This window comes from Spea bombifrons, chromosome 2 (genome assembly GCF_027358695.1).
Source record: "Spea bombifrons isolate aSpeBom1 chromosome 2, aSpeBom1.2.pri, whole genome shotgun sequence".
In the NCBI taxonomy this organism is placed as follows: domain Eukaryota; kingdom Metazoa; phylum Chordata; class Amphibia; order Anura; family Pelobatidae; genus Spea; species Spea bombifrons.
The window spans coordinates 15,940,689-15,965,278 of record NC_071088.1 but is presented as its reverse complement, the minus strand read 5'-3'; the positions used below and the strand labels follow the sequence as shown (position 1 = coordinate 15,965,278).

The following is a 24,590-nucleotide window of genomic DNA, read 5'->3' as shown; positions in this document are numbered from 1 at the left end:
GATCATGAGATAGTAATGAATCATGTGATTAGAAGATGCATATAATATCCCACCGGGGAGAGAAAATGACTATGTGATACCTCCATCCAGTTTTAATGTCATTTCTAAAAGGTTATGGGTCTTAGACCTTTGCTCTTTAACCTACCCCTACTCTTACAACAGTGGAGTCATTTGTCTCTTGCTGTCATGAAGTGAAAGTGAGTATGTGAACTCCAACTCCTTTTGACGACCACAAAGTGGATTCAGTAAAGTCCATAATATCTAGAGGAGATTACAGGACAGTTCTCAAATTAAACCAAACTTAACCGTGCCTCGCTTTATGAGGTGTTCTTAAAGCCAATGACATTTAGATGGAGTTTACACAATGAAAGTTAATTACAGTATGTCTTGTGGACCTAAACCTGACAAAGACATGTACAATTTACAACGCTATAAATATAAAAGTATATATTAACTGATATCATTTTTAGATTTATGACTGGCTTATGATGTTATTTAATGTGTTAATATGATTATTATATGATATATTTATTTTTATATTTAGATAGGATTTTCAATCATTTATCACTGTACTCAGAAAGTTCTGACTTGTTCTTTCACATAATATAAAACAGAGATGAACAAGATGAAGAATCCCATATTAAGGTGCAGTTAGTGACCGTTTAATTTAGGCAAAAGAACATACATGAAATTGAGAACCAACTGGGATTGAAGAATGATCTTCTATGATCTGAGGGCCAAATGATTGCGTGATCTCTCAAACAACTGTTTTTAGTTTCAATTTTTTTTTCATACAAGATTAAACTAATATTTTAGCTATAGGATCAGATCCTGAGGCTAATTGTCTCCTGAAGGCAGCTAATGCTTATTATATTTCAGGACATCAGTATTTGCGCAGGTAGCAGATGGAGTCTTTTGGCGATGGGGATTAGTCGAAATGGATAGGGCCATATTGGTCCAAGTGAAGATAGAGCCCTTAATCAAGCATGGTTTATTGGCCCAGTTTAGAAAAACATGTAGTCCTATAAGCTTTTAGTAACGAGAGGTATCTTCAGAAGTTTGTGTGACTGTATCTTTATTTCTATGTTGCTCCAATGAAAGGTAGTGATTAAAGTCTCTATCTCCACCTAGACCTAAATGGCTATACACATGTTCCTTACACGCGTAGCAGAGACTCCCTGCCCTGTGTTCAACATGTATTATGTAATTTCTATTAAATACAAATGAGTAGACCTGTCCACTCTTCAAGTAGAGTTACAAACATCAGGCATGTGCATCTCCATATAGAACAATCCACAGACTAGAAGTTCCTAGAAAGCCAATTATACTCCATGGCATCTCCATGGTGAGCACTCGGTCTGTAGAATTTGCCCCTGTTCCTATGTGTATTTTGGGATTATGTTTACGTTCATCATCATTCACTATACAGGATTTCTGTATTACTCCATTTATTTTAAATCCACAATTCCGCTATGACAGGAGCATTATTTGTATGACATTGCCCCATGGCACTGTGGGGTTGCCCACCAATAGAACTTTACTGTCTTTTCAAAGTATTATGGAGAGCCTAAAATAGACTTTATTTTTTTTTTTTTTCGAATGAGGTGGAAATTCATAACAACCCTAATTTTAGTGCGAACAGCTTGAAGTGTTATGGAAAAGGTAACCTTGAGGTTGTAGCACACTTAATATTTCCACTTTATTTTAAGCCAGCTTTCTGCTCAACGTAAAATCTGAGTTATGCTGTTCATTGTGAAGGAGGAGGTCTATTAAATGGACATTGGGATTATAGAGACTATTCCACTGGCTCTTTCATATCTAGTGTTTATAGGACGCCACGTACAGAGAATACATGGCTGTATGCTACCAGATGTTCTCTTACTTATTTTTTTATGGATGGTACCTAAATTAGTGTTGAACAAAATGCTTTGGATACCAATAAAAAAATTTTTTTCCCTTGGATGCCCCTAAAATATAACCAGAAACCCTAAGTTGCTATATATATATATATATATATATATATATATATATATATATATACATATATATGATATATATTATATATATTATTAATTGGGAAGGAAAGGACAGAGAAAAAAACAGTCCTGGCAGCTTAAGGTTAGGGACCACTAAATAACGTACATGCCACAGAACGCTATGCTTGGATTTGGATATGTGTGGCCACATGCTAGGCTCTCACACGCGCAGAACATTGGACCCCGAGTATCCAATCCACAGGCGTACATTAAAGCATCGGATCTGCCGGACCTGCTCCATCTGGCACCGACCCACTGGGCATTTGTTTGGTTTGCCGGATGGTCAGGTCACTCTAGTCCTGATATCTGTTCAAAAAAGTATATTCTGTTTATGAGGCTCGGATGAATTTTGTGTTATTTTGTACTGGAATTTTCATTTTGCGAAATCCATCATAAACACTATTTTGTATAACAGGGCTCCTATTAAAACATCTAAAAATGCATTTTTTTAATCCTTCATCACATTGCTACATAATCACAGCGGCTGCGGTTTCGAATGTCATTTTAAACAGAGGTGGCAAGATAAATTGAAATGCATTGAAGACAAAACCTAAAATGCGTATTAGTGGGTCTTTAGTTCACCCTAGTTTCAGTTCATCATCAATTGTACCTGTCAATATTCTCCTCTGTGGATCACTTAGCCTTATTATCTCTTTACACAAATAACCCCATGATTCCGTTATAACAGAAAGACATTCATCATAGTAGCTGTCATGTATTCATTTTTACACTGCTTCCACAGAAGCAAGTAACAAATGTAATTTGTATGGGATGGTGTAAGGGTGCCGTAATGCCAACATCATACATGATTAATAGCTTTTTTAGATTTAATGCCAAAAGAATGACTGGAACGCCATATGCGCAGGGAAGACTGTCTATTTCAACATAATCCGATTAGCACCTTAGTGCGTGAACTGGAATCTATACTCGGGCTAATGCTGCCTTAATTGATCGCTACAGTATAATGTACATATGGGGCGGAGGTAGTCTATGCTCCAGCTGGGTCATTTTATACCAGGACAGGGTAAGGCTGGGGTAAAACAAATATGGTTTTACTTATTCGCAGATAAACAATGTCTCTTGGTTGCTTCAAAGATGTAACAAAAATATGCATCACAAGTAAACAAATAACAATTTCCAAAATCTAACACGGTGCACAACCCTGAACCTTCAAGTTTAAATGCGAACTCCCACTATATTTTTATATTCTCTAATTATAGTCCTATGATTATAAGGAATATATATATATATATATATATATATATATATACGGTATATATAGCTAAGATTTTTCACAAAAAGTCTCATAAATAGCAACTTTATCTTTTATAGGCATGTCACTAGAAAATGGGAAGACTACCCAACTGGTTCTTAACTGTCTACAAGTCCTGTTGTGTTTTCTACTGCATGTTTGGGTGGGATTTGTAAAGTTTACAGAAGTTGATTTAAGTTGATTTAATTTTGAATTACATTTTTTTGAAAAATACTTTAGAAAAAAAAGTGGTTGATAAATGAAATACATTTCCAACAGTGGTGGCAGAGGTTGTGTGGACCGGTAACCACTTGCCATCTAAAACCTCCCCGCATTTCAAGTCACTAAAGATCAACACTTTTGGAAAGAAGTACAGATAGAGATGTGTTCACACACACATACACGCACACACATGCTAACACCATACACTTTAACACTTTGACTAATCTCACACAAAGCACATCTTCAGCGCCTCTCACACTCTATGTTACCGTGGTGCCTTGATGCAGTGTAATCTATGTGTATTTTATGAAACAACAATCATGAGAACTGTTTAGCACGATGCCTTTATATAGAATTACACACCATTTTTAAGTGAAGATTTCATATAAATTAATTAAATCATATCTTGCTTCAATGTGCATGGTTTGTCCTGAGCCACCATGTGCCTTCTTAAAAAGTTTTTAAGTTATTTCTGTGAAGTTTCTTCACGGAAAGCTTTTGTGCATTCGTATTCTGAAACGATATGGCATGATAATTTTATTTATACACATTCAAATTATACTTGTAGAAATTATCTCGCTGACATCTTTCTGAAAACTGTGCTGTTTAAAGAGACAACTTATAATTATTGCTTTGACAAAATTTCATATATCATAGTCTACAAATCCCAAGCAAACTGTAATTACAACCAAAAAAAAATCACATCTTCCAACATCTGAAATTTCTCAGCGGGAATCAACTGAATATGTATGGCACACCTGGCTGAAATGTGAAAAACCTTTTTATTCTCTTAAGGACGAAGGATATTCAGTTAGCAAAACATGTTTTTAAATAAATGATTACATTAAGTAAATACATCCACTTTAGTTAACCCAAAGAGCAGAACGTTACGTTTTCAAACAATTCTCACTGCCCGGTGTTTTACAAAGCCACAGATTCACAACTTGGGTTCTAGAATAAAACTAAAATGAGATGAAGATGAGAAGCCACTGTCTTCTTTCCATTACATGTAAAGCCTTGCAGGAAAACCCTTTCCTTTGTCTGCAGAGCAGGTTCTTTGGAGAATGTGACGTTGGTGGTGGTATGTTCAGCACAGTAGCTCTTCCTGAATCTTTGAGGCACACCAGAACGTCTAGAATATAGAACTTATTAGAGACCATAGGACAATATGCCATCAAGATCTCTTCTGTGCAGCATGTAAAACACATAGAATATAAGTATATATGCATTCGTACATCTATCATTCCACCATCATCCTAGAAATATGTGGTCCTCTCCAAAGCTGAATAAAATTTCATCAGAAGCCAAGTGAGTTGGTCCATTGTTTGATTGGATCTCTACGACAGTGGCACGCCAATATTCTAACCCGGCAAGAGGCAAACAGTATAAATGATTAACCAAATTCTGCCATGCATAGGTCGTAATCATCCATTACAATGGATGACACCGCTTTCACTTTCTTGGCTTGGCTTTATAATTATTGCATTTTATAATTGTGATCAGAGTCATTGGTGGGTCTTCAGTGGGGTGTGGTCTTGATGGGTGTGGCAGCCCTTGCAGCCACACACTTGCTTGCTCTATCATACAAACTCTTTCAAAACACAAACACACTCTTTCTCCCCTCTCATAATTTCTCCATTATCTAATGATCTATCATTTGTTTTATTGTCTCATTACCCCCTATCTATCCCCTTTCTATTTATCATTCCCCTTATTTTTTATTCTCCCCTTTTTGAGTATGCCTTTCTTTGCTCTTTATCTCTCCGGTTTCTCTTGATCTTTTTTGTTTATCTCTCCCCATTCTCTTTGACCCCTTCTTATTATCTATCTTCTTTCCTTTCTATCTCTCACCTTTCTGTTTATCTCTTCCCTTTCTTTTTATCGCTTTGTTTATCTTCCCACCTTTGTCTTTATCTCTCATCCTTTTTCTCTATCACCTTTCTTTTTATCTCTCTCTTTTCTTGCCTTTCTCTTTGCCTCACTCTCTCTGCTTTCTGTATATCCAGGAAAGAAAGAGTATTTACATTATTTCTAAATATTCTACATAAATTCTAAATATAAAACTGAAGGCTTATGAACTAATTCATTACTAATGTTAGCATATTATTAGCCCCCCTAAAATTCATAATCAGAGATATTCTAGTGTTAAAAAATAGATTTTTGCCATATGTTATGCAACATTAACTACATTCCGCCAGCAGATCTGCGTATAATTTCATTCTAAGAGCCATCTAAAAGCAAGTCAATCTTTCTGTGGATATTTCATTCACTTCATTATTGTTTAGTATGAGCTTTCCAAATATGGTTACTCGGTTTAAATGTTTTTATATTTTAAGTGACTTGTCTTCACTCCCCTGCAATAAAATAGTTTTCCCATTACTTTATTACTGTGGATATGCATAGAATTTCAGTATAATAACAATTCAGTATGAATGGCAGCAAATTTACATTTTTCTGCACATACACTACTCTCTAAACACTATAACGTCAAAACAGAACATTAAAAATCTACCAGCAAGTCCATTTACCAATGTTTGATTGAGCACCATCAGATAAAATGACAATTCCTAGAGGTTCTTGTAATATATGCATTTCATATTCTTTAATATTCTCATTCTTGCAGCTGAGGTTTTAACTCATTGTTACCAACACATAAATATCTACCCTTGCTATCTGATATAGTTAAGAATCTTAGTTTTTATTGTGTAGAACAAAAATAATTAAGAATTTTCATAAATCCATCAGGTTTTTTTGTGGTGGTGATATAGTCGGTAGAGTACCTTGTGTGCTTTAGCTGGTGTTAGGACACTTGACCTAGCCATCTGGCACAGCAGGCAAATGTCTAGTGGAAAGTGGCCACACATCCACCTTTACTGCTGGTCAAGGGGTAGATCTGGTCCTTTCATGAGGGCCATTGGCTGGCACCCTGAAATTTCTCTTTCCTCTTGGGGATATCTTCATGATGGGAAAGGGCTAGCCACATCAGGGGTGGGGATAGCTGCTGATAATGGTGGGGTGAAATTCAGATAGCATAACACTGTATGGGAGTAGAAGAGGAATAGGGCGGAGAATGAGCATGAATAAATGCTATTCCCATATCCCAGAGAAGCAGCCATTCACCCAGAGAGTTGCCATGTGGAGAGAGTATAAAAGTATAATGTGTAGACATGCGTACCAAGCTGCTAGCCACACACAGATCATTTAGTCCTGCCAGCCTTAAAGTGCCAGGGCCACTTTTCTTTTCCCATCCGTCCTTGATTGCTTGCAGTACAGTAGTAAGAATTATTGGGTGATGATGAGGAGAGAGAGGGGTGCCAAGCGGTCGCTCAGGAATACGTTTTCAGCAACCACTCAGTGCCTGGCTGTAGTTCTCTGTTCCCAAAAGCTCACATGTAGCCAGATCTTTTCACTATGTTGGTTAAAAGAACTGTATCAACAATGACTACACAAATACATTTGTAAACATCTCTCTGTTGGTTCAGTGAATTTTATTTAAAAAGGTGCGGCTAGATTAGGTACTACTACCGGCCCTGCTACCTACAGTCACCTCACCACCAGTGATGTTTTCAGATGAGGTCCTTCCTTAGAGCAGAACTCCAGCAGCCCCCTTAGGGTCTCTTCAACCATCGTCTGGGATATGATATTGTGGCACTCTCTAATCATGGAAAATCCCTAAAAATATGGGTCCGTCACCTGTTCCCAGTTGCTCCCATCACCACCAGCAGTTTCTGGTGTATTTATTTAATATTTTAGAGCATGAGAAAATCCCCTTAGTATGTTTTCCTTCCAAATTCCATAAATATCAGTGGTTTAGGCTTAGATGTATAATGCCCAAGGAATCTCAAAAACCTAGATTATGGACAAAGTTCGTTTCAAAGTAATAGATGGATTGTGCCTACCCGGTTCTAGATAAACAGATGAAAATAATGACTAAAATAAAACTTGAAAATTACATAATATAAAAGGTTCTTTGTAACCACCTGGAATTGTAAACTTCTTTCAAGAAAATACACCTTTTGGCCCACAATAATTAAATAATTGAACAGACTTCATGTGACGGACACCAAAGCAGTTATGAAAAGGACTTTGTGATGAGTTTTTCCTTAGAAGTGCACTAGAGATTTCAACAAGAAGCTCTTGAATTTATTATCCGATAAAAATATTTGCATGATTGACACGGTGACAGCTTCATGAAGGGCAGTGCGAATGGAGCTTTTATTTACACCGTGAGTGGTCTTGATGGGTTTAAATATGTGATATATATGATGTAAAAAAAAAAACAGAGTATTCCCTGGCTCGCTATCTTCGTTTCAGTCCATTCCAAAGATGTTTGATGGGGTTGAGGTCAGCATTCCAATTTTGGGCAATGCTATGCTTCCAACTTTGTGGTAACGGTTTGGGGAAGGCCCATTCCTATTCCAGCATGACTGTGCCCCAGCGCACAAAACAAGGTCCATAAAGACATGGTTGGATGAGTTTGGTGGGGAAGAACTTGAGTGGCCACACAGAGCCCCATCCAGCATCTTTGGGAAGAACTGGAACAGAGATTGTGAGCCAGGTCTTCTAGTCCAACATCAGTGCCTGACCTCACAGACGCTCTACTGGATCAATGGGCAAAAAAAGAGTGGAAGCTGCCAAGGGGGAACCAACTTCAATGTATTTAGCATGCAATGTCATAAACGTCCTCTTTGATGTAATGGTATATATATATATAGATATATATATATAGATATATATATATATATATATATATAGTGCTGCCTTTCCTTTTTGTGAACAATGTACTCAACTATGTTGGCAACGGAGGTTTGCTAGAGCTACGATTGTCCAATTTAAACCCCCATTGTTATGCCCACTCTTTAATTAATATATTTTTCTGGTAACTAAGTAATACCGGTTGCTGTAAAGAGCTTGGACAGCTGAATTCCCTACATCATTTTCACTGTTTCATTCTGTTTTAGGTTTTACAGTCTTTTCCTACAAACCCTCTTAGGATTCTAAATCTGATTAAACACCAGGCCAGACCTGTGATATCATAAAGTTGACTAAAAGGGCATTGGCACGCTTTTGTGATATGGGAAATGCAGTTAAACTGATCCAGTAGCTTTGTGTTTTCCATGGCCTGACAGTGCAAGCAACTGGGGCAATATCAGCCTACAACAATTAATCAAAATGAATGTGAGTGTGATTAATAAACTTCTGTGTGCGTGTGTGTAAAGGCACACAAACCACAAGGTCTAAAAGAACAATTATATGCCTTAAAGGAGAATACAGAAACACTTACATGTAGAAATGGCCTGAGGGAAATGGGAAAGTACTAAGTTCCCCAACATGTTCCTAAACCTTTTATGAAACTTGAATCATGTATTACCCTAAATGAAAGATCATTTTTGGGTAATACAATGCTGTGTGGACTTAATTGTTATCTCTTTTTTTCATAAGGGACTTTTCTGGCATAATATATAAAAAAAAACTTCTTTGAGTCCCTGTAGAAGATCTGAGCCTGAACATTTTTCTTATTTTTTTTTCTTATATATTCAGGCCAAATCCCATCTTTGGCTAATGGAAGCAACATATTGTATGCCCTCCAGGCCATCTCTCTAAAAGTTCAACCCAAAATTACATTCAAGGCAGCGATATGTTTTTTCTTTACAAGACAACTATTACAAGACAGTAAGCAGTGAAATTAAAAGGTGTTTCTTAGAAAAAAAAATCAATTGTGTTGATTGCAAACTTCAGTATTGAGGTTATGCCGACCGTAAGAACTAGGAGTATTTCTAAGCTACTTTTTAAAAATGTTTCAGATGGTATTATGTACAGTGTTTGGACAGTTATAACTCATAGCTATTATTTATTTATGCAGCTATAAATTATTCGCTTCCAAATGAGGCATAGTCACGTAAGGTCTGAATTTTAGAATACCAAAGCTTGCAAGCTGCTACAGATTTGCTTATTTAAATCTATTTCAAGAGCTGAGAAATATGCATTAATCCAGATTTGTTTGTATCTGAAAGTTCTTATTAAAACTTATGTAATTGTATTAGGAGAGAAAACATTGAGATATTTCCATGTTAATATGCTTAGATTGAAAAAATATATAATATATATAACATAATACATGAGTATGTCTGTGAAAGAAAGAAAGAAGAAATATGCATATTTAAAAGATGACCAAAAGGAAGACCTCTGGGTCTTGGTAGACTGAAGCTTCAAAAACGCTAGCTGTGGACTCCAAGAGTTGGAGTTCACCATCAGCTGGATAATTTATTTTGAGAACCAGAGGCTAGACCTTAGTGATAATAATTGAATTTATGATATAATGTTCACTTATCGTGACTCATAATCTTAATAATCCCAGAATGGTGTGTTTCAGGGGTCTGATTACCTATAAAAGTAGTGCAGAAGAAGGATAGTCAATAGTCAATAGAAAGTGTGTCACTGAACAGTCCCAGGGAAATGTTTTGCTGGGTTTTGTGCACAGATGATGTCATATGTATAGGTCCCTGGGGTGGCGCAATTGGACAGCAGACACGGACACCTCCAACTCCAGTTTTGCAACAGCCCGAATGTCCAAGCTATGTTTGTATGATCCAGTTATTCTGAAGACTGCGGCATGTGGAGGATGTGGAAATTTAAACTCCCTGAAGCCTCACAATCAGAGAGACTGTTGAGGCGAGAGGAAGTTTTACCTGGGCTCTCTGGATGAGGAGAAGTCATGAAATCCATGAGCCAGGCATGGTACTACCTACCAGGATATGTGTGTGTGATGTCTGGCCGAGGTTTTCTAGACCATGGCTTGGCTAGTTCAGACCCAGAAAGCTACAGCCAGATAGGGCTCTAACTAGGAGCTAGACTTTAATTCATGATTCTGTGTTGAGATAGTTTGTGCACTCGTGATGTGTTGTTCCTCAGCCTTATTACCCTAGAAAACCATGCTTCAAGATCCCAAAAAGTTACTTTGTTGATGCTCAGCTAAGGGGTTTTGAGACAAGAGATGAACAGCATGTTAGTTCAGAAGCATCTTCACAACCCCAGCAACTGAATGTTTTACCTTATTTTCCATTTTTATTTTACTTCCCACATTTTAAATGTCCAGCAGGCAAAGCTTTACCAAGACATTTTATATCACCTATTGATATTTAATTATTAACTGCTTATGTAATTGGGTTACACATGAAGAAAAATAATGTATTATTTTTTCTTATTCCTGTCTTTTTTCACACTTGGATTGGAAATTTGTTAATGACATACTTTATCATAGTACTATTTCATTGTTTTAATAAGATGTTTTATACACATTATCTATGAATTAGAGGATTTTGTGCACCAGATTATTACCATTGTTTATTAAGTTATTGATAAATGTATTGATTATCAAATATTTATCAACTTAACAAATAAACAACATTGTCACGTTCTAAAGCAACTGCAGCAGTTCTTCACCCCCAAGTTACCTAGCAAGGAGATGGACTCCAAGCTAAGCAGACATGGACTTAGATGATCCAAACAGTGAGGAGGCTCAGGTGTAGGGAAAGTTCAGTACTGAGTGTAGTAGGCAATGGACAGACAGATCCAGAAATCTGTACAGAAAATCTGCAGGTTGTAATCAGAGATGCCAGACGTGCATGCAGAATGGATGGTCAGACACAGTCAGGTTCAGTACACAGCGCAGACAAGACAGGTACGGTGCAACGTAGGGCAATGCAGGATCAGAATCACTAGGCAGGAAAGTAATCAGGCAAGCCAGGGATCAATAACCGCAAACATGAATTCCAACTTAAATACACAGAATAGCAGGACCACAACAGATTTTTAAATTCGGCACCCAGCAAGTCATGCCTCCAGCCGCACAGCCGTCCGGATCCGTGTAAATATACGATGCTTGGGACCTCCAAAATGGGTCCTGAGGACGTAGCAAATACATCTTATAGTAAACATATACGTCGTCATTTTGGAATAAGAGAGGATTGTGAATATTACGCAATCCAAATCCAGTCAAAGAGCTCATCCATTTTTGTGTACAAACGTGCATTTAAATCCTTAGGAAGACTAGGCATATTAACCTTGGATTTGGTAAGCAAACAGGGTGACAATGTTTCCTTTTTAAAAACTAATATCTATCAAAAAAAGTATATTTTATCAACACTATCCCAATGGATCTTCCTTCAGTGCTGAGCTGGTAGGGACACTAGTTTGCCTAGGATGCCAGAAACCCCAGGGCTGCCCCTGATCATTAAACCCCTCCTTAATTGATATGTGCAAAGAAGTTAGTGACGGGATGATGTCATGGATTTCAGTGCGCATTCGTGTGGACCTGATTGTTGGCTTTAACAATCTATGCACTTATAATACAGTTATAATACAGTTATAAGTAGTTTCATATATATATATATATATATGTGTGTGTGTGTGTTTTGGCTTTGCTGATTTATACATGTTTTGTATATACTTTTGTATAACTTTTTTTATTTTGCACATATAAATGTATATTCTGTCTGCCCATATACTGCTTGGATGCACAGTTTTAATCACAGTTCCTATGATTGGCTAGTGTAGTGCATAAAGCGGATGTATATAATATATATAGACTGGTAGAACAGTGTGTATGGGTACTGATGGAATGTTGCAGTTCGGAAAGAATGTGGGCGAGACTAGTGGTTAAGGCTGATTTTCACTGTCCACTTGATGTTTTACCTGGAAACTGACGTCTTTCCCTGTGACTCCAACAAGAAAACCTGAAGCACATGCCACCTCAGTGACCATGCAGGGAACTTAACCCTATTGAATGTGAGTGACAGTCAGGCCACTCAGCTTTGTTGCCACTCACAAGGGAGACTCTTTAATGTTCAGCTGTGGGCTGGATTCATGCTACTGCACATTGCACAGGTGTAAGAGCGCGTCGTGCGGCCACACATCTGTTATTTGGGGGCTGCTTTTCCGAATGTGCCAGGGCTGCTTTTCTCCCCCAAAATGGCCCCGGCTCAATGAAGCAAGTCTTACACCTGTATATCGTGTAAGTTAGTATGAAAATTAAATGGTGGTTTGTGTGGACAAAAAGTTAAATCATAAAGCCCCATTATGCCATAGCCACTTCCTAAGGTAGACATTTTTACTAAACATATTAGCAGTGTCACTAAAGGAGATGTTTGCGAAATCAGCATGGCTCCTAAATACATTTATACACAAGACATTATGAGTTTTTCTCACAATGCAGGCCATGCTAGGAAAGTTGTAAGATCAAGGCACATGTCAGCTAAAAAGTCTAGAAATATTATTTATTTGGTGGCGTGCATCTGTGATAAATGATATAGTATGTGGGAAAAACCACAATCCAGTTTATAAACCAGAACTTTCTAGTATTTGAATTGTGCGGGTATGACAGGAAAAGTCATCAGCTACTAAATAACTCAATACCCACATGGAACATAGAGGTAATCTTGAGGTTTTTTGTGTTCTTAGTTATTTAAATATCTCGTGCTAAAACCACTGTAGGACTGGTGACATCAAAAGGCTTTTGAATACTTTACAAAGAAGAAATACAATTGCACCAAATCATAACCAACATTCCTGATCCAAACTGATGCCCAAGTCAGTCCTAGAGGGTCGAAATACTGTTAATGTTTTAAGATTTTTCACACATTTAAATGTAAATTACTTAAAAAAAATACCTTTGGAGACTCCTTGTCTTGAAATCTATGAAATCTGTTTGCCTAGTTTGCTATGGGTCACAGTGTATTGAGCTGACTCCATCCTATTCCATATCTAGCTGAGACATCTAGACCTGGCGTACGACAATCGGAGAGCTTTTTACATTCAGAAATTAAATTTGTTGTCACTAACCCTAATTCACTCTCTCATGCTCTTATTCACATACTCTGATTTACTCTCTCTCTCTCATGCTCTCTCTGTATAACTCCCTACCTTCCCGCCTATCGCTTCAGAGCACACCCTCCTCCCTGATTGGAAGAAAGGGGGACAGGCTGTTCCAGTGGCTCCGCCCTTTTGCAGAAGTCCACAGAGGGACCAGAATAATGCAGATAGATGGAGAAAGAGAGGTGCAGAGAACATGCAATAGAAAAAGTGGAGCTGTACAGTGAGGAAATGTCAGCGGTCAGCTGAGAAGGTAGGGAGACATTCAGAGAGAAGGAGAGTGTGACAGAATGTGTGAGAGCATGGGAGAATGAATGAGGGGGAGTAAAAAAAAAAACAATGAAATTCAAATGCAAATTCAGAGCTCTTTGCTTTATTTTTGTTTCGTTCATTGGGGGTCCCTCCTTTTCCCACTCATATGAATTGATGAAATTGAAAAACTCTGTTTAATTTAAAAAATAATAATAATTTGTACGAATCTGAATGCACAAGTCTGATATACTGTGTGTATATATATATATATATATATATATATATATATATATATATATATATAGTAGAAAATTAGTATAACAAAATCAAATAATTACCAATAAGTGTAAAGTAAAGTGCAACCTATAACACACCTCATGAAAAAAAAACACTTTAAATTTCCACTAAAATAATACAAATAACAATAAACATAAAGGTGTAAGCGCACATGCCCCAATACACAATCTTAGAGTAAATCTGCATATATACTTGCATAAAATGTGGTATAGACCTCTCTATTAGTCCTGTAAATTGAGACACAGAGAGATCATAGTGTAACCCATAAATGCAGTAATGATTGTAATGGGGTATAGAATAGACTCACATGGGATAGAGCCGTGAACAGGCTCTATATAAACAGCTCCAGGTGCCCACTTGTTGTGTAAACGAAAGGATGCCTTCCTTCTGAACCCACTCCAGGTAGTAAAAGGGTCCACACAGTTCTTTTCCTTCTGGATTCTTTTATTATTAAAATAAGGAAAACTAGGTATAAAAACCTATATTTCCCCAAATATAAAAAGTATATTTAAAAACACAGTGATAAATAGGTGCATGTATACAACCCAACCTTTAATTCCCCTGGCAGCAATCCTATTGATGGGATTAGTTGAACAATGGAGTTCCTATCTGTGCTATCTTTGTTTGACAGCCAGGCTGGAGCCATCTCTGAGTACCTTGGGGCCCTGTATGACAGGTCATTATGTCACAGGGGTGTTACATAATTAGTGTTAATCTTTTGTGTATATCATGTCCACTCATGCCCCCATGCACTTTGCTGAGTGAAGGTTAAAAGGTAAGCAATTCCCAGTCCTGAAGGGCTCTCACCTCTATACCCAAACTTACCATGGCTGACTAAGCAACTCAGCAAAATGACAAAGATAGGGGGAGGGGGGGTCGGTCCACCCCGGGTGCCGCTCATTAAGAGGGTAGCACCAGGCCGGCACCGCTCCAGAGACGGACAGTAATGTTCACCGCTAGAGGAGCAGGCTCGATTGGGGAGATCAAGGATCTCCCTCTAACCGGCTTAAAGTCAAACAAGGGAGCAGGAGGTCTGATAATGCAGACCTCCGATCCTGCTCCCTTGTGATGTACACGGCAACTGATTCGGTGCATCAGGATTTGATTTCATATCCCGGCGCACAACACTGAAGCCGCGCCCATGGCCTTCCGCGCTCACAGCACCGGAAGGACACAGAAGAAGAAGAAGAGCCAAGAGGAAGATTGAAGAGGAGGAGGAAAAGGAGCTGTAGCGGGAAAAGTGACAGTGACAGAGGAAAGGACGGAAAACATTCAGTGAGAGTGGATTAGTAAATGTGTGAGAGTGATGGCTGTTATGCTGTAGCCTGTACCATTGTCAATGTCTTGTTCATTAAATAATTATTATGATAGAAATCATGCAGTTTTAAAGTGTGTGTGTGTGCGGGAGAGGCACATACAGAATCCGCCCCAGGTGTCAAATACTGTAGGTATGCCCATGGATAGGAGAGAACAGAAAGCACCTGAAAAGGAAACTGTTTCCATAAAATACATTCTTATAATATTTTCTTTTAATTTAAATACTGTAGGAACTCATTGGATTAATCTCTAACAGCTGTGAAAGTTATTTTTATTTTGGTTACTGAATATGCACTTGAAATAGTCAGTTTCATATGATTTTTCTGAGACCGTTAAATCTCATATGTCAAGCCATCTGAGAAAATGAAATTTGGATTAAGTCTGATTGAATATGGTTTGAATATATTTAACAAATCCAACACTAATTGTTTCTAATATTCTTGAGGCTTGCTTCTTTAATGTAAACACTTACCAGATGTCTTCTATTTCATCCTTTTTAAAGAATATCTTCTACAGTGAAATCTGACAGTAAGGTATTTCTTTCAGTAATGTTAAACGTTCCTTACATGATCTAAAAAAAAATGGTGCACTGTATCTGTATCTTCCACCCAATGATGTACTCTGGTCTAAGCTGACTAGGCAGGGGGACAGTCACCCCTTTGTGTAATCCCCCCAGTCAGACCATAACACTATGGAGGACTGAGACAAGTTGACACAGCTTCCATACTTCATGCCCAGGGCCATGCGTCTTTAAAAGGAGGCGCACCAGGAAATGATGTCATATCCCGATACTCAACTTTAAGTACTTTGCCAGAGGTAAAGATGGAATGATCAAACATTGCTCTTTTCATACATAACCCCCAAGTTTCTTGGTCTTTAATATGACTGGGCAGTTATTTACCACTTTTTTGTTATTAAATATCCCTGAATAGGCAAATGAGACTAATGCGAGAACAAGCGAGATTAATTTAATTTGCATGACCTCACCTGGAATTTGCATTGTTTGAAGATGCTCTCACAAACAACTCACATTTAGTAATCTGAGTTTTTTTTTTGCACATGTGCAAGTGTTATCATGTGAAGGAATGTAACCTCAGTCAAGTCTGGTCAGTCAAGTTAACTTGACCAAACACTCCAACTCTTACCAGAGAGGCAAATGATGTTAAGTGGTGGGTTTTATAAACTTATCCCAAGTTATAATGTTTTTTTTTATGTCTCTGTATGTTGATTAGCTAAACTGAACCAATAGTCTGAGATCTAAGAATTCTTCTCTTAGCCCTATCTCTTTTGAGATGTGGGTAAACTTTGGATAGCAATCAAACGATTTTCTTCAAATCCAAATAGGCTTCATATATTACAATTCCCTAGTCTAAAGTTATATTTCTTCTCTTTCAGAAAGCATGTTGTTTTGCTTGGCATGTACTTTCTTTCGTAAAACCATACCAACTACCACATATGAAATGATTCTCTGCAATTTATTTGTGAATAGTGTTCTTTGTTACCATTCAGATGCTTTGTTTTAATGTCTACCCAATACTTCTTTGCAATACACCTAGGGTTTTCCTATTAAATATTCCGAACTAAGCAAAGGCACTGCATTGCCACTACATAGACAACACAGACATCACTAAAGCGCTACATATACAATTATTCTGCTACATTTAATAGAGTCAGGTGGTTTGAAACCAGGCTAGAGGAGACAATGGTTTGGTGCAGGGTCGTACCGGCCTACTGGGAAAGCTTCAGCTGCCAATAAACCAAATACATTAAGGATAAATACTCCCACTGGATGTATGGCAGTCCGTGCTGCATCAGATATGATGTCTTATCTGGTGAAACACTGGCTGGCAACATGTGTAGCGCACCAACACATTTTTTCTTTTCCCTGTTTGCACATATTTGAGGTTGTTGGCTCCTCATCAGTCTGGTTGCAGCTTGCTGTCCAGGGGTTAATGGGGAGGAGGTTTAATTGCACCTCCCCCAACACATTAATAAGGTTTTGGTAGCAGTATAAACTGCTTTGTGTGTCCACTATGTAGGAGGTGAGAGTAGGTTCTCACCCTATTGAGAGTGTGCCTTGACGTGGCGGGTGAGCTTAATTATGCTTTGGCCAATTCATATAACCAAAACCTCTCATTTATATTATGTTTATATATTTGTTGCCAACTTTATTAGGGTAAGAAGCGCAGTCAGTTTTTGTTTTTTGGCAACATCGCAAAGCAAGAACAGACCAGCAGGCTGCTTTCCTGCTTCTATTGGGCTGGTCCAAAATTGTTCACAAAGCGCTGAACCGACCTGGGGGGGGGCAAAGATTGCACAGGCTGGCTGTTTGGGGTACAGACAAAATGTTTGTAGGCAAAGATGGCATATACATTCCATTTGGGGGCTATGATGGCACAGGAAGGCTGTTTGGTTGCAAAGATAGCACTGTCAAGCTGTTTGGGGCAGAGACAAGATGTTTGGGGCAAAGATAGCACTGATAAGCTGTTTAGGGGACAAAAGTGACACTGTGGGACATGTTTCAAACATGTATGCATGCATACGCATACACAGCCCCTCCAACACAATACACTTATACATACATAGATGCTCTATGAGACCACATGTGTGCAGTATGCCCTAAAATGGCACCATGAAATATGGGGCTGAAATTCAATTATTTCTCATTCTGGACCTGATTAGGTAATTAGGTGGGAAAGGTATTGTGATCAAAGGCTGTTCTACAGACCTAGTCATCAACTGTGTTACTCATATACTCTGGGGTGAGTCTAGATTTCCCAAGTACATACTTAGAAGGGCAAAGGATAAGATGATATTATTGACTGACTAAGAATAGGATTGATAAGTTTGTGATATGTAATAAATACTAAAGTTGAAACACTAGAAAAAAATCTAGATAATGCTGTATATAAAAATTGCCACCTAAGTATATTCAGATTCCCAAACATCTTTGAATTGGAAAACCCTCTACTACCTACATTCTACATTCCCTGTCTTTGTAATCATATTTAATCATGCTGTCTGTTACACCATCATATACTCTGCTTCCATATTCTAGAGCTCTGGTTTTGACCAAGAGACTCAACATCTTCAGTTCAAACGGTTCCCGAAAAGGCTGGTGGCTTTACCTGTTTATTCACCCCCACTACATGAAATGTCTCCATACATAACATCCCTCACTTAACTAAATTGCTTGCACTACTTTTTTAATCCTCATAACCTATGTTTAAGGTTAGGTTAACGGTGGTAAATTTTAAGGCAAGACAGGAGGCTTCCTATTTTGCATTACTTCCTTTACTCTCACAGTAGCAGCAAAGAAAGAGTTAACATAACAAGTGGAAACAACCAATAGAAATACATAACATAAGAGGTATATAAACCCCTAAGCCCTCCTCCTCTTCCTCTTTCTTTGCTGCTCACCGTAGCTGCAGGTCAGTCCTCCTCCAATTTATACTACATTAAGTATTCTTTCACATACTTTTATGCATTTATTGCCTAATTATTATTATTTCATTTCCACTGTTGTATTATCTGTGTTAGTACTGGGGTTGTTTTAGTGTCCGGGTCCACGGACCTTTTTTGGTTTCTAATTTCAGGTTATCTTTCTCTCCCCCCTCTCCCTCGGTCTCCGGACCCTCGGTTCCCCGGGGTTTTCCGAACCCCGGGCCTACAGGCCTTTTCCCGGAGGTGTCGTCCCGTCCCTCCCCCCCCCCCCCCCCCCCATATCTTTCTTTCCTCCGTTTTTTCGCATCTGCCGGTTTTTTCCCCGTTTTCTCTCCGCTGTCTTTTCTCTCTTACCTTTCTTCGCTTTCCGACTTCTCCGTCTTCCGTCCTAGTGCCTCCCTTCTGCACACCCGCGTTTCGCGGGCTTTTTCCTGCCTTCTTGCGCGATTTCGCCGCCATTGTGGCTTGGCGGCGAGGTCTCGCGTGACGAGATTTCCGCCGCCATCTTGGTTCTCCCTCTGTCTTATGGTCGTCGGCCATATTACTGCTCCCTAGCGTTTCTTTTATTGCGGTCGGGTTTTTCACTGCCCTCTGGTGGGCTCCGGTCGCCATTTTTCTTTCATTTCTTTCCGTTTTTTCTGTTTACAGGTTTTTTTTTTCTTTAACAGTTACCTGTTTAGCGGTATAGTTACACTATTTAGTGCTGTTTTGGGGATTTTGTCAATCGGCTATTTATCCCAGGCTGAGCACCTGTGGATGATTTATTCAGATATATTTTATATATATATATGAGTGCCTTGGTTAACGTTATCTGCCCTTACACTGCCCTCTCTTTTTCCCCGCAGTCATGTCTCAGGACAACATGCCCTCACAAGACGCTTTTCTAGCCTGGCTGGAATCTAAATTCTCTACTTCGGTAGAGACATTCTTTAATAAAATGTCAGCTAGTTTACCTGCCCAAGGGCATCCCCCTGTCCCATCCGGCCCCCCTAATGCCCCTTCAGACTCTGAGTCTGATAAATCAGATGGGGAAGCGTCTGGTTCTAAACGACCCTGGAAGGGCAACAGTATATCTGCGGGCAAGGGCAAGGCTCCAGCCAAACGCCCTAAAACTTCTGGCACTCCTGATGACCCACTATCCATAGTGGATGAATGGCGGGCAGACTCCTCCATTGGGTCTGATATTTCTATTAATCTGGCCTCGTCCAGAGATGTTGACTCCGGGTTCGTCCGTGAGTATTTGGTGGATGAGCCCCACCGTGCCGATCCCCCTCAATCCCATTCCGCCTCCACGTCCACGGACCTCCCGGTCCTTGACCCTACTGGGTCTTCTATGTTCGACCCCACTACTATGCGCCACCCTAGGGCCACAGAATGGGCTCCTCCCGAGCATATCGCCCTTTACCTCCATAAATGGCTCCGGAAGCCTCTTCCTAAGGAGGTGCGTAATAAGCTTAGAGCGGAATGTCCCCGCCCATCCATCCCGGATAAAGTGGCCCTCACTCCAGAATTTGACCCCAATGTGGTCGCTCTCCTGTCGGCACAAAATAAAGACCCTAGACGGGGTTTAGAACAAGGCTTAAAGTCCGCTCAGGACAAAGTCCTGGATATGGTAGGACCTGTCACCCAAATCCTTTCACTAGCAGACAGGGCTTTTCTGCACAATACTCCCCTAGACCCCAAGGTCATACGCGATTGGGCCCTTCGCGTGGTCTGCCTCCTGGGGAACGCCAATGTTTCCATCGCCACAGAGCGTCGCAAGGCGGCCCTGCTACGCATGGATCCTCGCCTAGCGGAGTTGGGCACCAAGGATTTGGGAGCAGCTGCTAACGGCTTGCTTTTTGGCGACGCTTTCGTGAAGGAGCTTAATCGCCACGTGTCCCTTATGACATCATGGAACAAGGCGAAGCTGTCCATGAAGAAGGTGTTTCAGCCGAACCTTCGTTTTTCCGGGAGGGCTGGACGACCGAGGGGCCGGGTCGCCAGCCGTACTTCAGCACAAGGTCCCCGGAATTTCCCACAGCCACAGTCTTCGTTCCGACCGTCCTACAACCAGAGGCCCTTTTCCACCCGTGGAGGTTACAGAGGCAGAGGCGCTCAGGGATTTCCCAGAGGACGCTCCAGCTTTGGTAAGTCAAACTGTTTCTTGTCCTTCTTTTCCTCTGCGGGTTGGGGGTCGCATATCCCATTTTTTCCGCAACTGGGCGTGGATTTCTTCCGACCCCTGGATCCTCCAAACGGTCCAGGGCTTCCAGATAGACTTTGTCTCTCCCCCCTTTCAGGTTCGCAGACCTCGCCCTGCCTTCCGATCCGTGGCCGATCAGGCTCTCATAACGAAGGAGCTCCGGGCCCTGCGCGACAAAGGGGCCATTCAGCGAGCCCCCGGTCCCATAGGTTTCCTCAGCAACATTTTCCTGGTGCGCAAACGCACGGGCGACTTTCGTCCCGTAATCAATCTGCGTTCCCTAAATGCTTTCGTAGTCTATCGCCACTTCAAGATGGAGGGCATTCATCTACTCCGAGACCTTATGTCGGAGGGCGATTGGTTCACCAGGCTGGACCTTACAGACGCTTACCTTTCGGTTCCTATACACCCGGATCACAGGCGGTTTCTCCAATTCCGCTGGGGCTCGCAGATTTGGCAGTTCAGGGCTCTTCCTTTCGGTCTCAGCTCAGCCCCATGGTGCTTTACCAAGCTCCTAAAGCCGGTCATGGCTTTCTTCAGATCCAGGGGCGTCAGGTGCATAATTTATCTGGACGACATCCTGTTATTTTCGAGCTGCCGAGAGACTCTACTCTCTCAGACGGGTTTTGTCGTTCGGACACTTCACGAGCTCGGATTCATTGTAAATACCCTAAAGTCAGAGCTGGTCCCGAGTCAACGGATTTTGTTTCTAGGTTTCGAGATAGACTCGCAAGCAGCTATGCTTCGTCTTCCTCGGTCCAAGGTGGTTTCCATTCGGAAGGAGATTCGGGCTCTTCTCCGCCGAGATTTTTGCTCCCTTCGTCTCCTGGCTCGGGTGGTGGGTCTCCTCTCGTCCTCCATTCAGGCGATATTTCCCGCCCCTCTCCACTATCGGGCGCTTCAACGCCTCAAGGCCCACCACTTACGACAGTTGCCCTCTTACGACCAGGTGATTCGGCTTACACAGGAGGTTCGCATCGAGCTTCTCTGGTGGCTCCGTCACATGGAGGCGTGGAACGGTCGGGCGATCTTCGGTTCCCGACCGGACTTCGTTCTCGAATCCGACGCCAGTCTTCTAGGATGGGGTGCCGCCTCCGACTCAGAGGCGACCGGAGGTCGCTGGTCTCTGGAGGAGCGTTCGCTCCACATCAACTGTCTGGAGTTGATTGCGGGGTCCTTCGCGATCCGGAGCCTGGCCAGGGACCGCTCAGACTGCTGTCTTCTTCTACGGATGGACAACTTTTCAGCAGTCCGGTACATCAATCGCCTGGGGGGCACGCGCTCCAAGCGCCTCACGGATGTGACGAAGGATATCTTCGAGTTTTGTCTAGCTCGCAATATCACCCTCCAGGCGGAATATCTCCCGGGCACCGAGAATCTTCTGGCAGATTGGTTCTCTCGGCATTGGCGGGATGCGAGCGACTGGAGACTCCACCGGCAGGTCTTCCAGGATCTCCAGCATCGGAGGGGACCGTTTCATCTAGACTTGTTCGCGTCCAGGACGAACCGTCAGACGAGGGATTTTTTCAGCTGGCTCCCGGACCCAGAAGCCCTGGCGACGGACGCCTTTATGCAGGTGTGGCCCCCTCGGGGTGCGTATGCATTCCCCCCATTCGCCCTCATTCCGAGAGTCGTCCATCACTTACGGCGCGGCGGCGGCTCGCTGGTCCTGGTGACCCCCCTCTGGCATGCGCAGCCGTGGTTCCCAGCTCTGTTGCAACTGTCGGTGCGGGATCCTCTGGCGCTTCCATCTTTTCCTTCTCTCCTGTTGGGTTCGGAAGGTCAGTTGCATCCCCTCATCCAGGAGGGTCGTCTTCTCCTTGTGGCGTGGACGATCTCGGGGGAACTGGAACAGGCTCGGGCCTATCGGACGCAGCTCAGTCCTTGCTGCGAGAATCTTGGGCTCCAGGTACCCGAAAGTCGTACCGCGCAGCTTGGCGAAATTGGGCTGCTTGGTGTGTGGGACGGCAAGTGGATCCCCATTCAGCCTCTTTAGATTTTGTCCTTAATTTTCTGGCTGAGTTGTTTTCTTCGGGTAAATCCTATCGTACTATTAATGTCTTTCGGTCTGCCATTTCTGGCGGTCATGTCGGTGTGTCGGGGGAGCCGGTTGGTAAGGCTCCTTTGGTCTGCCGCTTACTCCGCGGCATTCGGTTATCTCGGCCCCCGGCACCTCGCTATACATCTCTGTGGGATGTGGCAGTGGTACTCGATTTCCTGCGGTCTTGGCCAGACAACGAGTCTCTCTCTCTGCGCCAATTGTCGGCAAAACTTACCCTCTTGTTATGTCTTCTTTCTTTTCGTAGGGTTTCAGACGTCAAGGCTCTTGATACCCACGCCATTTCTTTCTCCCCGGAGGGTCTGGTGTTCCAGATTCATAGGAGAACTAAGACCTTTTCTTCGTCAATTTCCTATCCCTATTTCAGGGATGACCCTAGGATCTGTGTGGCCCGATGTGTTCAGTCATACTTGTCGCGTTCTGCTATGGTACGTCCTCCTTCGGTGTCCCAGCTTCTCATTTCTTATGTGAAGCCGTTTAAAGCCGTCTCTTCCCCGACTTTAGCTCGTTGGGTCCGTTGGCTCCTTGGTCTAGCGGGCGTGGATGCTGGTTTTGGGGCTCATTCGGTTCGTGGTGCTGCTGCATCTTGCGCCCTTCGGTCTGGGGCTGCTCTGGATGATATCCTCAGGGCGGCGGATTGGTCCCGGGCTTCCACGTTTCGGGAATTTTATTTTCGCCCTGTATCTTCAGCAGCGGTGGCTCTCCTTACGGGCGTTAAAAATGCAAAATAGGAAGCCTCCTGTCTTGCCTTAAAATTGGAAATTATTCTAGCCTCGGTGCACGAATAATTATAATTTTAATAAAGACAGGAGGCGAGTATTTTCCCTCCCATCCCTTCCCTATCCGGTAAGTGGGTACGTGTTTATTGCTTTCATAGCTCGATGTACATGTTTTCCCTGTGTTTGGGTATGCTCATTTTCTGATGTTATAGATCTGTTGATTCGTCTTCATGTTGGTGCCTTTTCTCAGGTATATTTGGCATCTGGTCCTGTTACGTTTTCTCTCTTTATTTCAGCGTGAACTTACCGTCCGGTGTGGATGATTCAGCTCACCGTGTTTGAGCTCCGTTGGCTCCGTTGGAGGTGCTGTCGCTGATTCCTGGCGAGTGCTAGTTACTGTTCAGTCCGGTGGTGTTTTCATCGATCTGCGTTGGTCGTCCGATTTTGATGGACATTTTCTTCAGTCCGGTTCACAGCGACGAAAGAGGAAGAGGAGGAGGGCTTAGGGGTTTATATACCTCTTATGTTATGTATTTCTATTGGTTGTTTCCACTTGTTATGTTAACTCTTTCTTTGCTGCTACTGTGAGAGTAAAGGAAGTAATGCAAAATACTCGCCTCCTGTCTTTATTAAAATTATAATTATTCGTGCACCGAGGCTAGAATAATTTCCAATTATGCTTATCAGTCATATATTTTATTAGTACTTATTCACTGAAACATAATGTTCTCCACATCAGATTTGAAACAATCATGCTACCTTTATATCTGAATTATTGCAAATTCCCCATTAGAGTCCAGTGTAAGCACTCAGGCATTATACACCAGTTTCGACAATTTTATGGTAAACACATTGTTCCAATTTTTCTTCTTGTCTTACATGTTTTACAACTTGAGGCCACAGAATAATTTAGTGCCTGATAGAATTTTCCACATTT

At 41.4% G+C, this 24,590-nt stretch overlaps 1 long non-coding RNA gene across 1 annotated transcript; it reads left to right on the top strand.

Moving 5' to 3' along the window:
- The first annotated feature begins 20,767 nt into the window (after positions 1 to 20,767).
- LOC128474903 (uncharacterized) lies at positions 20,768 to 24,263 on the top strand. The gene is made up of 2 exons (XR_008346411.1): positions 20,768 to 20,819; positions 23,950 to 24,263. It is a non-coding gene; the product is annotated as an uncharacterized LOC128474903 (long non-coding RNA).
- The last annotated feature ends 327 nt before the right edge of the window (positions 24,264 to 24,590 follow it).